At 44.7% G+C, this 12793-nt stretch overlaps 1 protein-coding gene across 1 annotated transcript in view; it reads left to right on the forward strand.

Annotated features, from left to right (window-relative positions):
• PSMG1 (proteasome assembly chaperone 1) overlaps positions 1-12793 on the forward strand; it is a 335075-nt gene that overhangs the window by 68713 nt on the left and 253569 nt on the right. The window contains exon 8 of the mRNA XM_073360662.1: positions 947-1136. The gene's annotated coding sequence lies outside the window, so the exon portion shown is untranslated. The remainder of the gene's footprint in view (positions 1-946; positions 1137-12793) is intronic.

Here is a 12793-nt window from a genome sequence, read left to right on the forward strand (position 1 = left end):
CTCCCTGGAGACTGCAGTGCTCTGCCTATGGAGATATCATTGGACAATGGCACTGCAAATTTGTCTCTGCTACTTTATCCATGACCAACTCTGGCCATGGAAGATGTGCAGCCAGCTCTGTTTTCTTGGCTTCTCTGCTCAGTTTGCCACTGATGTTGCTAATTAGTGTTGATTGTCATGTGTACACACGTCCACTGGGAACTTGATGGAGGCCACCAAACTCATTTCACATAAGTCATCAACCAATCATCCGATGGCAACAACTGCCGGTCATAAGACCTGAGCTGAATTTGAACCAGTAGCATTATATTCTTTTTATACTATGTTCCGTTTAGTAAAAGATTTTTGATGCTAGGAGTCAATTAAAATATATAGTGGTATAGATAGGAAAAGTATTTTTCCTTTTAGAAAGTAAGGAATGAGAAGAATGATAGTAGCTTAACCAGTTTTTCACATCTTGTGTCCTAGATTATATCATTAAGAAAAAGGAATAGATATTTTATTCAGAGGATAACTTGTACAGAGTTCACCTCCAGACTCAAACTCTGTGCTCTGGGTGCATTACCAAAATGGATTTGATTTAATCTGTAAAATACAAACCTCGTGTGTCCCTGGCTGGCACGGGTGATGCTTATACCTGGCTCTTATAGGGTGCTTTTCATCAGTAGAGCTTAAACGGCTTTTCAGTGTCATCATCCCTATTTTACAAATGGGGAAACTGAGTCGGGGTGAAGTGACTTGCCCAAGGCCAAGCAGGCCTGTGTCAGAGCCAGGAACCCAGGTCTCCTGAATCCTGCTCTATGCTCTAATCACTAGATCACATTGCTTCCTGTTTTAATAATAATGCTATAGATATGCTTGTATGTATACTGTAGCACCATTCTCACTTACTGTATATTAGTTGTTGAGTGTTGTTTACAACCTCTCTTCTGGTTGCTTTTCTTAGGATGCTTATGCTTCTTGTGAAAGCCAATTACACACAGACCACAAAACACTACAGTCCCTTTGGTTGAGATATCTAGAAGCCTCAGAAATAGGATGTGAATCTGTAAGCTTTGTTCCTTGGAAGGAACTGTGTTCATCAGCACACTTTGATCAGCACTTGATTGCACAACAGAAGACAAAGGAAGAATGAGGTCAGTTGCTTTAAAAGAATTACATATTAACTTTTTAATTTGTCACCATCTAAATGTGGGTTTAACTTTAACTAGAACAGGTTATGCAATGTGCAGAACTGAATGTATGTTCCACGAAAGCCTATTGCTAAAGAGACACCAGTACATTGTGTTGAACTCCCATGCAAAACTATGGCCAAAATAAGCAGGCTTGTGAGTTCTTTTACTAGGCACTTTTCTACAGTGTTGGACACTTCTTTTGCTTTTAACTTCCATCTCTTTCTTGCTTGTAAGCTGCACATTCACTGCAGTCCATGCTACAGGTTACTGTCCCCCAATGATGAGTAATTGCAAGATGAAACGTTTCAGAGTAGCAGCTGTGTTAGTCTGTATTCGCAAAAAGAAAAGGAGGACTTGTGGCACCTTAGAGACTAACCAATTTATTTGAGCATAAGCTTTTGTGAGCTACAGCTCACTTCATTGGATACATTCAGTGGAAAATACAGTGGGGAGATTTATATACACAGAGAACATGAAACAATGGGTGTTACCATACACACTGTAACCAGAGTGATCACTTAAGGTGAGCTATTACCAGCAGGAGAGGGGGGGGGATGGGGAGGGCTGGGAATCCTTTTGTAGTGATAATCAAGGTGGGCCATTTCCAACAGTTGACAGGAACATCTGAGGAACAGTGGCGGGGAATAAACATGGGGAAATAGTTTTACTTTGTGTAATGACCCATCCACTCCCAATCTCTATTCAAGCCTGTTAATTGTATCCAGTTTGTAAATTCATTCCAATTCAGCAGTCTCTCGTTGGAGTTTGTTTTTGAAGTTTTTTTTGTTGAAGAATTGCAACTTTTAGGTCTGTAATCGAGTGACCAGAGAGATTGAATTGTTCTCCAACTGGTTTTTGAATGTTCTAATTCTTGATGTCTGATTTGTGTCAGCCCCCAACTAAAACCTCTCCAACGCATCATCAAGGATCTACAACCTATCCTGAAGGATGACCCATCACTCTCACAGATCTTGGGAGACAGGCCAGTCCTTGCTTACGGACAGGCCCCCAACCTGAAGCAAATGCTCACCAGCAACCACACACCCCACGACAGAACCACTAACCCAAGAACATATGCTTGCAACAAAGCCGCTGCCAACCGTGTCCACATGTCTATTCAGGGGACACCATCATAGGACCTAATCACATCAGCCACACTATCAGAGGCTCGTTCACCCGCACATCTACCACTGTGATATATGCCATCATGTGCCAGCAATGGCCCTCTGTCATGTACATTGGTCAAACTGGACAGTCTCTACGTAAAAGAATAAATGGACACAAATCAGACGTCAAGAATTATAACATTCAAAAACCAGTCAGAGAACAATTCAATCTCTCTGGTCACTCGATTACAGACCTAAAAGTGGCACTTCCTCAACAAAAAAACTTCAAAAACAGACTCCAAGGAGAGACTGCTGAATTGGAATTAATTTGCAAACTGGATACAATTAACTTAGGCTTGAATAGAGACTGGGAGTGGATGGGTCATTACACAAAGTAAAACTATTTCCCCATGTTTATTCCCCCCCACTGTTCCTCAGATGTTCTTGTCAACTGCTGGGAATGGCCCACCTTGATTATTACTACAAAAGGATTCCCAGCCCTCCCCATCCTCCCCCGCCCCCCCCCCCCCCGCTCTCCTGCTGGTAATAGCTCACCTTAAGTGATCACTCTGGTTACAGTGTGTATGGTAACACCCATTGTTTCATGTTCTCTGTGTATATAAATATCCCCATTGTACTTTCCACTGAATGCATCTGATGAAGTGAGCTGTAGTTCACGAAAGCTTATGTTCAAATAAATTTGCTAGTCTCTAAGGTGCCACAAGTGCTCCTTTTCGCAAGATGAAAGAGTTCTAGGCTTGCCAATCTAGCCTGGGAAAGCTCCTCTCGCTTTATAATCTCTGGTCCTTGTGCATGCGTCTCTCCTGTTGAAGTGGATGGGAGTTTTGTATATGGAAGCACAGTAAGATCCAGCCCTAAGTGCTGTGATTATACTGTGTATAAGCATGCTTGACAGAGAAAGGGGGATATGTAGTGAATTCATTTTTATGCCATAGTCCAGGTTGCATTTTCTGATCACATGCAATGTCCTAGAAAATAAGTGATTCCACTTGGATTTCTTACAATACTGTCTTATTATCAAATTGTTACATATTGAGTTTTACAAGTGGTCCTTTCTTTCTCATAAAAACAGGCCTATGTTAAATGAATGAAATCCCCTTAATGGAGATCAGGGCGCTATTGTAGCAGGCACTGTACAAAAGGTGCTTTCTGTTCTGATGGGTTTTTATAATCTAAATGGACGAAGGGAGGGGAAGGAGGCCACAGAGCGATGAAATGACTTGCCTGTTATTAGTGGCAGAGCCAGGATTCAAACCCAGGTTTCCTGAGTCTCAAGCCCCACTGCCCATCTAACTTCTGTGGCAGTTTTGCTATTAGAAAGCATGGGGAATCTGAAATTTTCCAAGCTAGTTCTTTCAGTTGTACTGTGATATGTGAGCTGAGTGGGTTTCTCTTGGGGAATATCGTTCAAGTGGCAGCCTGTACTGAGACAGGGTAAAAGCCCTACACACTGAATGGGAATTCTAGAAAAAAAATCTGCCACCATTTCAGAAGCCTTTCAATTTATATATATATATAATTCTTAACTAAATGTTTCCTAGGCATCTTAAGGGCAAATCCTAAAGTTCTCTGGAATGATCTGCAAAGACTCAAAGTAGCAGGATCTATGTGTTTATGTATGATAAGGGGACTAACCTGTGGGAAAATCCTGTAAGGGGAAATGTCTACACCTTTGTACTTTGTGGAAGTGACAACCATTGCACGAGTCTATGTAGAGGGGCAGCCAATGTCCCCTTTGAATGGGAGCATGAGCACAGGATCCTTTTACAGTGCAAAGTGTCACTGCTCGTGGCAGAAGCAGTTGGCCCCATCCATTACTTCCTCCTCTCTTTTAACATGAGTTGGGGCTGAGGATTTCTTTCCTTAATGCTACTGCGTTGTAGCTTCATTTCAAATGAACAAAGCCATCTTACTTTTGCTTTTCTCGTGAGTTCAGGAGTGGACCTTAGTGTACACTAACAAAATGCTAGAGCTTTTGTTTAAAGAGACATGACTGATTTCTTTCTATCCTCCATACACACTGGAAATCCCCTTTAACCGGAATTCCAATAAATGTCTTGTTGTTGGAAACATTCTTTCAAAAAGTTGTAATCACTTTGAAATCTCTATAATAGACCATTACATCATAGAGAGCGATAAACAGCATTTATTCACCACGGGCATTAAGGGACTCGGCATAGTTTGGACAGAGTGATGCGTGGGTGAGTGTGCTGTCTTTAATTTTTAAAAATAGTTGAGGGAGGCACCAGAACTCAATTAGGAGAACCTGTTTACTAAAACTTTTTGCCTGTGCACCATACCAAGTTTGCAAGTGACTTTTGGATGCCCAATTTGAGACACCTTTAAAAGACCCTGATTTATCAGAGAGTGCTGAGCACTCACACTTGAAAATGGGCCCCCTTACAGTGTCTCAGATTGGGCACCCAAAATCACTTGTGCCTTTTGAAAGTTTGAGGCCAGTATACGCCCCACTTTTCTCCAACAAAATTATTTAGGTACTAATCCATTCTTGTGTTGGTTTAGCCTTCATTAATGAATGTGTGTATAATTACTCATCTGAGCATGATCCTGTTCTTTTTCCAAAGGTCTCTTGACTAGTGCTGCCCTCTCTAACTGCCTAACATCAAAGCATTGAGTCAGAACATCAGAGGAGAGTCAGGTGGCTTCCCCCCCTCGCCGTTCCACTTACAAGATTTCTCACTTTCTCTTTCTTTCTCAGTTTCATTTACTTGGTCTATGGAGACAAGGAGCTGCAGAAAGCCGCATAGTATTTCATGTGAAAACACAATTATACTTTTTAAACAGACTGATATTTTTGTCTTCCTGAAGAAGGCCAGATGGCTGGAGTTGCAGTAAAGAATCTGATAAGCAAAAGTCTGAGTTACAGAAAGTGTGGCTAATTCATATTATCATTAAGGATGAGATCTATCTTCCATTCTAATCTTCCTTTCTTTTCCTCCAGTTGCTCATAACTCTGTCATACTAGTTCATTTTGGGCTGAAATTTTCCTTGCTTGTGTGTCAGGTCAAAGGTTAAGCGTTCTGGAAAACATTAGCGGAATCAGGTCAGTTGTTCTTGTTCTATATGGGGGAGGGCAGAGGGAAATATTCAGTCAGGAAACTTTGCACATGTATAGTTGAGACTCCAAAGGCAAAAATATCACTCTTGGCTTATTTTGCAAAGATCATTGAGATCTGCAGCCAAGTTGGAAGAAAATCAGGTCAGTAGTTTTTTCTTTAAAGTTATGAGCACATAAGTATGGCAGATGTTGTGATCCTACCTCTCCTATTGAACTCACCCTGCAAGTAAGAGTTGTATCACCGCATAGAAATGCGGAGTAAGTTTTTTATGCACTAACATGTAAGCGAGGTTGTTATGAGCCTCTGGCTGGGTGGAGTCAGGGGCAGACATGGGAGATCTGCGAGAAATCCTACAAACAGCGAGGTTTAGGGAGAAATCTTTGAATGAGATTCATGTTGGCTTTACCTATAAAGCCGGGGGGGGTGGGGTGGGAAAGGAACTTTGGGGCTTTGAGTAGCAGGTGTTTAGTATTGGGAGCAGTGGGGTAGTACCACTTGCTCACGTGTTGCATCAGGGGATACATCCTCCTGCAAAAAGGAGTGACAATGTGAGAGGTCCTAAAACAGATCTAAAATTCTCAAACTACATTTTTTTAAGTTTTTTTTTCACTAAACAAATTCTGTACGACTTTTTTTTTCCAAATTGCTTTTTAGAAATTGCTTACTATTTTCAACCAGCTCTAGTTATGAGGCATCTGCCTTTTAAGGGTGGGAATTCTAGGGTGTATAATCCAGAGGGACTGATAGAGGATATTGTCCTGGGATGGGGGGAGGTTGTGACTAATCATGTGACCAAGAGCCAGGCTGGCTAGGGCAGCATTGGATGGGGGTAGAGGGGGTTATCTAAGGCAGCTCCATTGCACAATCAGGATGCTATGCTGGGGAAAGCAGGCTGTTTGAGTCTCTTTCCCACAAGTGACTGAAGAGGGAGGGAGGGTGGGTGGAGACTATGAATAACCCTGTTCCTTAGGAAAATCGGTGGCAAACTTTTTCAAACCTAGCAATTGATCACTTTAGATTTTCAAGGATCTCTTTGCAAGGAGTGGTGTTAGGATCTAATTTCTTAAAAATGAAAGTTGTAATCAACTCTGACATTTCAAGGATTCCAAAGTAAGAGAGGCCTGTGGTTGAGCTTTGTAAAGACTAGCTCTGACCCTGCACATAGTACAGTGCTGAATGGGGGGAGGCAAAAACTTCCTGATCCCAGAAATGATTGCTCCACCACCTGAAATGTGAGATTAATTTCACTGATGTTTAGTATGCATGCCTGTAAACGTATGGAAGGCCAAAAGTCAGATGGAACTATATAGTAAAAAGCATACACTGCGACACCAGGTTAGGACGATGCCGTAGAAATAGTGCGTAAAAGCAGAGGAAATTGAAAAAGGTGCGAACATGAGCTCTGGAGGAGATGCTGATTGTACTGAGCAAAGTGTTTTGAAATCCTCTAATATGAGAGGATCCTAATAACTTCCTGCTATGAGGTGCTTGGACTTCTGCTCTGGTTATCCTTTTAGTCATGGCTTCTCAATGACCAGAGGCTTGCTCACATTTCTTCACTACCTTTATTGTAGTGAGGAGGAGAAGCCCACGTTAAGATGCTTTCCACGTACTTGTATCTGGCAACTAGGAAGAAGCAGTCCTGATGATGGAGACTGATGCAATGCACTTGGACAATGTGAGGGGGAAAAGGTGGTAAAGAAATGAAGAAGCTGACATACAACATATTTGCTTTTGACTTTCTGACCTAATGCAACATCAATCACTAGGTCAGTTAGCAGTCACCCATGGAATGGAGGAGTAATCATTGAAATCAGTGTCTTGCCAGTGAGGATTTTGCCCCGTGTATTCACATGTGCAAAAAGTCTTCTTTACTAGTGACTTGTCGATACTTGCAGTAGCATAATTATCAGTAGCGGTATTCGTAAAGCATCAACAGGGAACTCAGTACTGTACGAGACCGATGCTAAGCCAGACCCTGCCCCAAATGTACATTTGGGAAGGAAAATAACAAATCCCTCTGAGACACTTACCATAGTGATGAGTTATCTGAGCATCTGGTCACATTGTATAAACTGACAATGTGGGATGCTAAGAACGTACTGTCTTTTCAGTACACAGATAGATGGAGATTGTGGTTTTGTAAGGTGGGCAGGGCATCGTGAAGAGTTAGGCCTTACCTTTCTTCTTGGAGGTTAACTACTCCATCATTATTATAATTTATTATAACATCTAGGAGCCCTCATCACAAAACAGGACTCCATTGTGCTAGGCGCTGTACAGTCACAACACAAAAGGATAGCCCCTGTCACAAGGATACAGGCAGGGAGTACAAAGAAACAATGAGACAATTGGTCAGCATAACAGGCAGCTCATCAGCAGCCTAACCATTACTAAGATTTGTGTGGACCCTATGGCCTGAAGCCATAGGGAGTAGACCTTACTGTGGACATCCGTTGGTGAAATGGGAAAAGAGCAGCCCAGATTTGCTTGAGCGCTCCACAGGGGACAGTGCTATCTGATGGCATTGGTTACAGAGCAAGGGGCTGGCTATACTGGAAAGTCAGGTCAACCCAGCTACATCATTCAGGGGTATGAAAAATTCATACCCCTCAGACATTAAGCCCACCTGAGTCCCAGCGCAGACAGCACTAGGTTGATGGAAGAATTCTTCCAGTGACCCAGCTACCACCTCCAAAGGGGGTGGATTTACTACAGCGTCGGAAGATCCCTTTGGAAACACGACAGTGGCACAGCTGTAGTGCTTCTAGTGTAGACAACCTGAATGGACCAGGCCTCATGTGCATTTGTTCTGTGATGCTGTGGGCATCTTGGTTAAAATACAATTATGTTTTGAGTTTGCGGGCAATGAAATGAAATGAAGGGACAAGAAAGGAACACCTAATGTGCCTGGGGTCACCCTGACTGAGATTGCAGTCCGGCCCGGTTGGGTAAGGGAGCCTGGATAGAGTTAAAAGTAGAGAAGGGCAGGATGGTGGGTGGGGTGGGGGAAAGAAGACTGCTGGCACTGGGAGTGCCATTCTGGTGGTAAGGATTCACTTTAGGGTCCTGAATATCACCGATCCCTCTCTAAATAGCTGAGCCCAGCCAAGCCAGCTATAAAACGGCCTGGGTAGAGACCGTCGAATCATGGAAGTCAACAAATGCCTATGCAGGTGGTGTCGGAGAGAAGGCTTTGGATTCTTTGACCGTGGGATGGTGCTCTAAGAAGGAGGAGTGCTAGGCAGAGACGGGTTCCACCTAACGAAGAGAGGGAAGAGCATCTTCGCAAGCAGGCTGGCTAACCTAGTGAGGAGGGCTTTAAATGAGGTTCACCGGGGGAAGGAGACCAAAGCCCTGAGGTAAGTGCGGAAGTGGGATACCAGGAGGAGGCACGAGCAGGAGCGCGTGAGAGGGGAGGGCTCCTGCCTCACACTGAGAAAGGGGCGATCAGCAGGTTACTTCAAGTGCCTATATACAAATGCACGAAGCCTGGGAAGCAAGCAGGGAGAACTGGAAGTTCTGGCACAGTCAAGGAATTATGATGTGATTGGAATAGCAGAGACTTGGTGGGATAACTCACATGACTGGAGTACTGTCATGGATGGATATAAGCTGTTCAGGAAGGACCGCTTCCTGACAGCTTTGGGGGGGGGAGGAGGGATAGCTCAGTGGTTTGAGCTTTGGCCTGCTAAACCCAGGGTTGTGAGTTCAATCCTTGAGGGGGCCATTTAGGGATATGGGGCAAAAATTGGGGATTGGTCCTGCTTTGAGCAGGGGGTTGGACTAGATGACCTCCTGAGGTCCCTTCCAACCCTGATATTCTATGACAGGAAGGGCAGAAAAGGTGGGGGAGTTGCACTGTATGTAAGAGAGCAGTATGACTGCTCAGAGCTCAAGTATGAAACTGCAGAAAAACCTGAGAGTCTCTGGATTAAGTTTAGAAGTGTGAGCAACAAGGGTGATGTCATGGTGGGAGTCTACTATAGATCACCAGACCAGGGGGATGAGGTGGACGAGGCTTTCTTCCAACAACTCGCAGAAGTTACTAGATCGCAGGCCCTGGTTCTCATGAGAGACTTCAATCACCCTGATATCTGCTGGGAGAGCAATACAGCAGTGCACAGGCAATCCAGGAAGTTTATGGAAAATGTAGGGGACAATTTCCTGGTGCAAGTGCTGGAGGAACCAACTAGGGGCAGAGCTCTTCTTGACCTGCTGCTCACAAACCAGGAAGAATTAGTAGGGGAAGCAAAAGTGGATGGGAACCTGGGAGGCAGTGACCATGAAATGGTCGAGTTCAGGATCCTAACACAAGGAAGAAAGGAGAGCAGCAGAATACAGACCCTGGACTTCAGAAAAGCAGACTTTGACTCCCTCAGGGAACTGATGGGCAAGATCCCCTGGGAGAATAACATGAGGGGGAAAGGAGTCCAGGAGAGCTGGCTGTATTTTAAAGAATCCTTATTGAGGTTACAGGGACAAACCATCCTGATGTGTAGAAAGAATAGTAAATATGGCAGGCGACCAGCTTGGCTTAACAGTGAAATCCTTGCTGATCTTAAACACAAAAAAGAAGCTTACAAGAAGTGGAAGATTGGACAAATGACCAGGGATGAGTATAAAAATATTGCTCAGGCATGCAGGAGTGAAATCAGGAGGGCCAATTCACACCTGGAGTTGCAGCTAGCAAGAGATGTTAAAAGTAACAAGAAGGGTTTCTTCAGATATGTTGGCAACAAGAAGAAAGTCAAGGAAAGTGTGAGCCCCTTACTGAATGAGGGAGGCAACCTAGTGACAGAGGATGTGGAAAAAGCTAATGTATTCAATGCTTTCTTTACAAACAAGGTCAGCTCCCAGACTACTGCACTGGGCAGCACAGCATGGGGAGGAGTTGACCAACCCTCTGTGGAGAAAGAAGTGGTTTGGGTCTATTTAGAAAAGCTGGACGAGCACAAGTCCATGGGGCTGGATGCGCTGCATCCGAGAGTGCTAAAGGAGTTGGCAGATGTGATTGCAGAGCCATTGGCCGTTATCTTTGAAAACTCATGGCGATGCAGGGAGGTCCCGGATGACTGAAAAAAGGCTAATGTAGTGCCCATCTTTAAAAAAGGGAAGAAGGAGGATCCTGGGAACTACAGGCCAGTCAGCCTCACCTCAGTCCCTGGAAAAATCATGGAGCAGGTCCTCAAGGAATCAATTCTGAAGCACTTAAAGGAGAGGAAAGTGATCAGGAACAGTCAGCATGGATTCACCATGGGCAAGTCATGCCTGACTAATCTAATTGCCTTCTATGACGAGATAACTGGCTCTGTGGATGAAGGGAAAGCAGTGGACGTGTTGTTCCTTGACTTTAGCAAAGCTTTTAACACTGTCTCCCACAGTATTCTCGCCAGCAAGTTAAAGAAGTATGGGCTGGATGAATGGACTATAAGGTGGATAGAAAGCTGGCTAGATTGTCGGGCTCAATGGGTAGTGATCAATGGCTCCATGTCTAGTTGGCAGCCGGTATCAAGTGGAGTGCCCCAGGGGTCAGTCCTGGGGCTGGTTTTGTTCAATATCTTCATAAATGATCTGGAGGATGGTGTGGATTGCACCCTCAGCAAATTTGCAGACAACACTAAACTGGGAGGAGTGGTAGATACGCTGGAGGGTAGGGATAGGATACAGAGGGACCTAGACAAATTGGAGGATTGGGCCAAAAGAAATCTGATGAGGTTCAACAAGGACAAGTGCAGAGTCCTGCACTTAGGACGGAAGAATCCCATGCACCGCTACAGACTAGGGACCGAATGGCTAGGCAGCAGTTCTGCAGAAAAGGACCTAGGGGTTACAGTGGACGAGAAGTTGGATATGAGTCAACAGTGTGCCCTTGTTGCCAAGAAGGCCAATGGCATTTTGGGATGTATAAGAAGGGGCATTGCCAGTAGATCGAGGGACATGATTGTTCCCCTCTATTCGACATTGGTGAGGCCTCATCTGGAGTACTGTGTCCAGTTTTGGGCCCCACACTACAAGAAGGATGTGGAAAAATTGGAAAGTGTCCAGCGGAGGGCAACAAAAATGATTAGGGGACTGGAACACAAGACTTATGAGGAGAGGCTGAGGGAACTGGGGATGTTTAGTCTTCAGAAGAGAAGAATGAGAGGGGATTTGATAGCTGCTTTCAACTACCTGAAAGGGGGTTCCAAAGAGGTTCTGCTAGACTGTTCTCAGTGGTAGCAGATGACAGAACAAGGAGTAATGGTCTCAAGTTGCGGTGGGGGAGATTTAGGTTGGATATTAGGAAAACTTTTTCACTATGAGGGTGGAATGCTGGAATGCGTTACCTAGGGAGGTGGTGGAATCTCCTTCCCTAGAAGTTTTTAAGGTCAGGCTTGACAAAGCCCTGGCTGGGATGATTTCGGCAGGGATCGGTCCTGCTTTGAGCAGGGGGTTGGACTAGATGACCTCCTGAGGTCCCTTCCAACCCTGGTATTCATTGATTCTATGAAAACCGTGGACCGCGAGGAGCTGAGTTGGCTTGGACTGAAGTTGTGGAGACAGCACCAGGGATCAGGTGTCCTGGAACATTTGGTACAATGGGGGTGCTGAGAGCTACTGAACCAAACTGTAATCCCTGTATATAATGGGAACCACTTCAGCAGCAACCCCCAGACCGCTAGTTCCAGCACCTATGGCAGGGATTTTGGTGTGGGCCTCCCTACCCAGCAATTAAAGCTGAAATCACTTCAGCTGGATCAGACAGCAGAGTCCCCAGTCACCACTTGACCTGCCAGAATCCTTGGACTCCAGAAAGCCAGAACAACCAATTGTGATTGGGGGAGCAAGGAAGTGGTTAGAATGTGTTAGTCACTCAAGTACCAGTAAGACTGAGCTTGGGGCTATAGTTAATTAAGACACTTCCATAGGGTGGGAGTCTTACCTAATATCGTTAATTTGTTGGTTGCTGGCTTTTCCAAATTTGTTCTGTTTGTCCTATCTGCCCCCTCCCCTCCAGTCAACTTCTGTTTTAAATCTCTGGACTCTGTGCTTGTGAGTGAGGTGGCACTGCCCCCCCAGGGTGCAGTCTATCATTTCCCAGGTTTCTGGGTGAGGGCTCGAGCCTGTGTTAGTCTTTAGAGTGACCCCCTCGAAAACTGAAGCCAGCTCTTTTAGCTGCTGACAACAGCTGACAGAAGAGTTACATTTTGTCATGGGGAAGGAGACATTTTTTGAAGGGGGAATTTGAAGGGGGATAATGAGGTAGCTTTGTGGATGTTTATGGGGAGTGCCTCCCGAGTGTGAAGGGCAGCACGGGAGGAAGCATGAAGGTACTTGCTTGAAAAAATTAACAAGTGGGCAGTGGAGGCCGGCATCTTAGGCTGATCGGAGGTGAGCACTGAAAGCTTGATGCCAAATGAGAGATGAT

The sequence above is a fragment of the Lepidochelys kempii genome, chromosome 1, assembly GCF_965140265.1.
Source record: "Lepidochelys kempii isolate rLepKem1 chromosome 1, rLepKem1.hap2, whole genome shotgun sequence".
Classification (NCBI taxonomy): Eukaryota; Metazoa; Chordata; order Testudines; family Cheloniidae; genus Lepidochelys; species Lepidochelys kempii.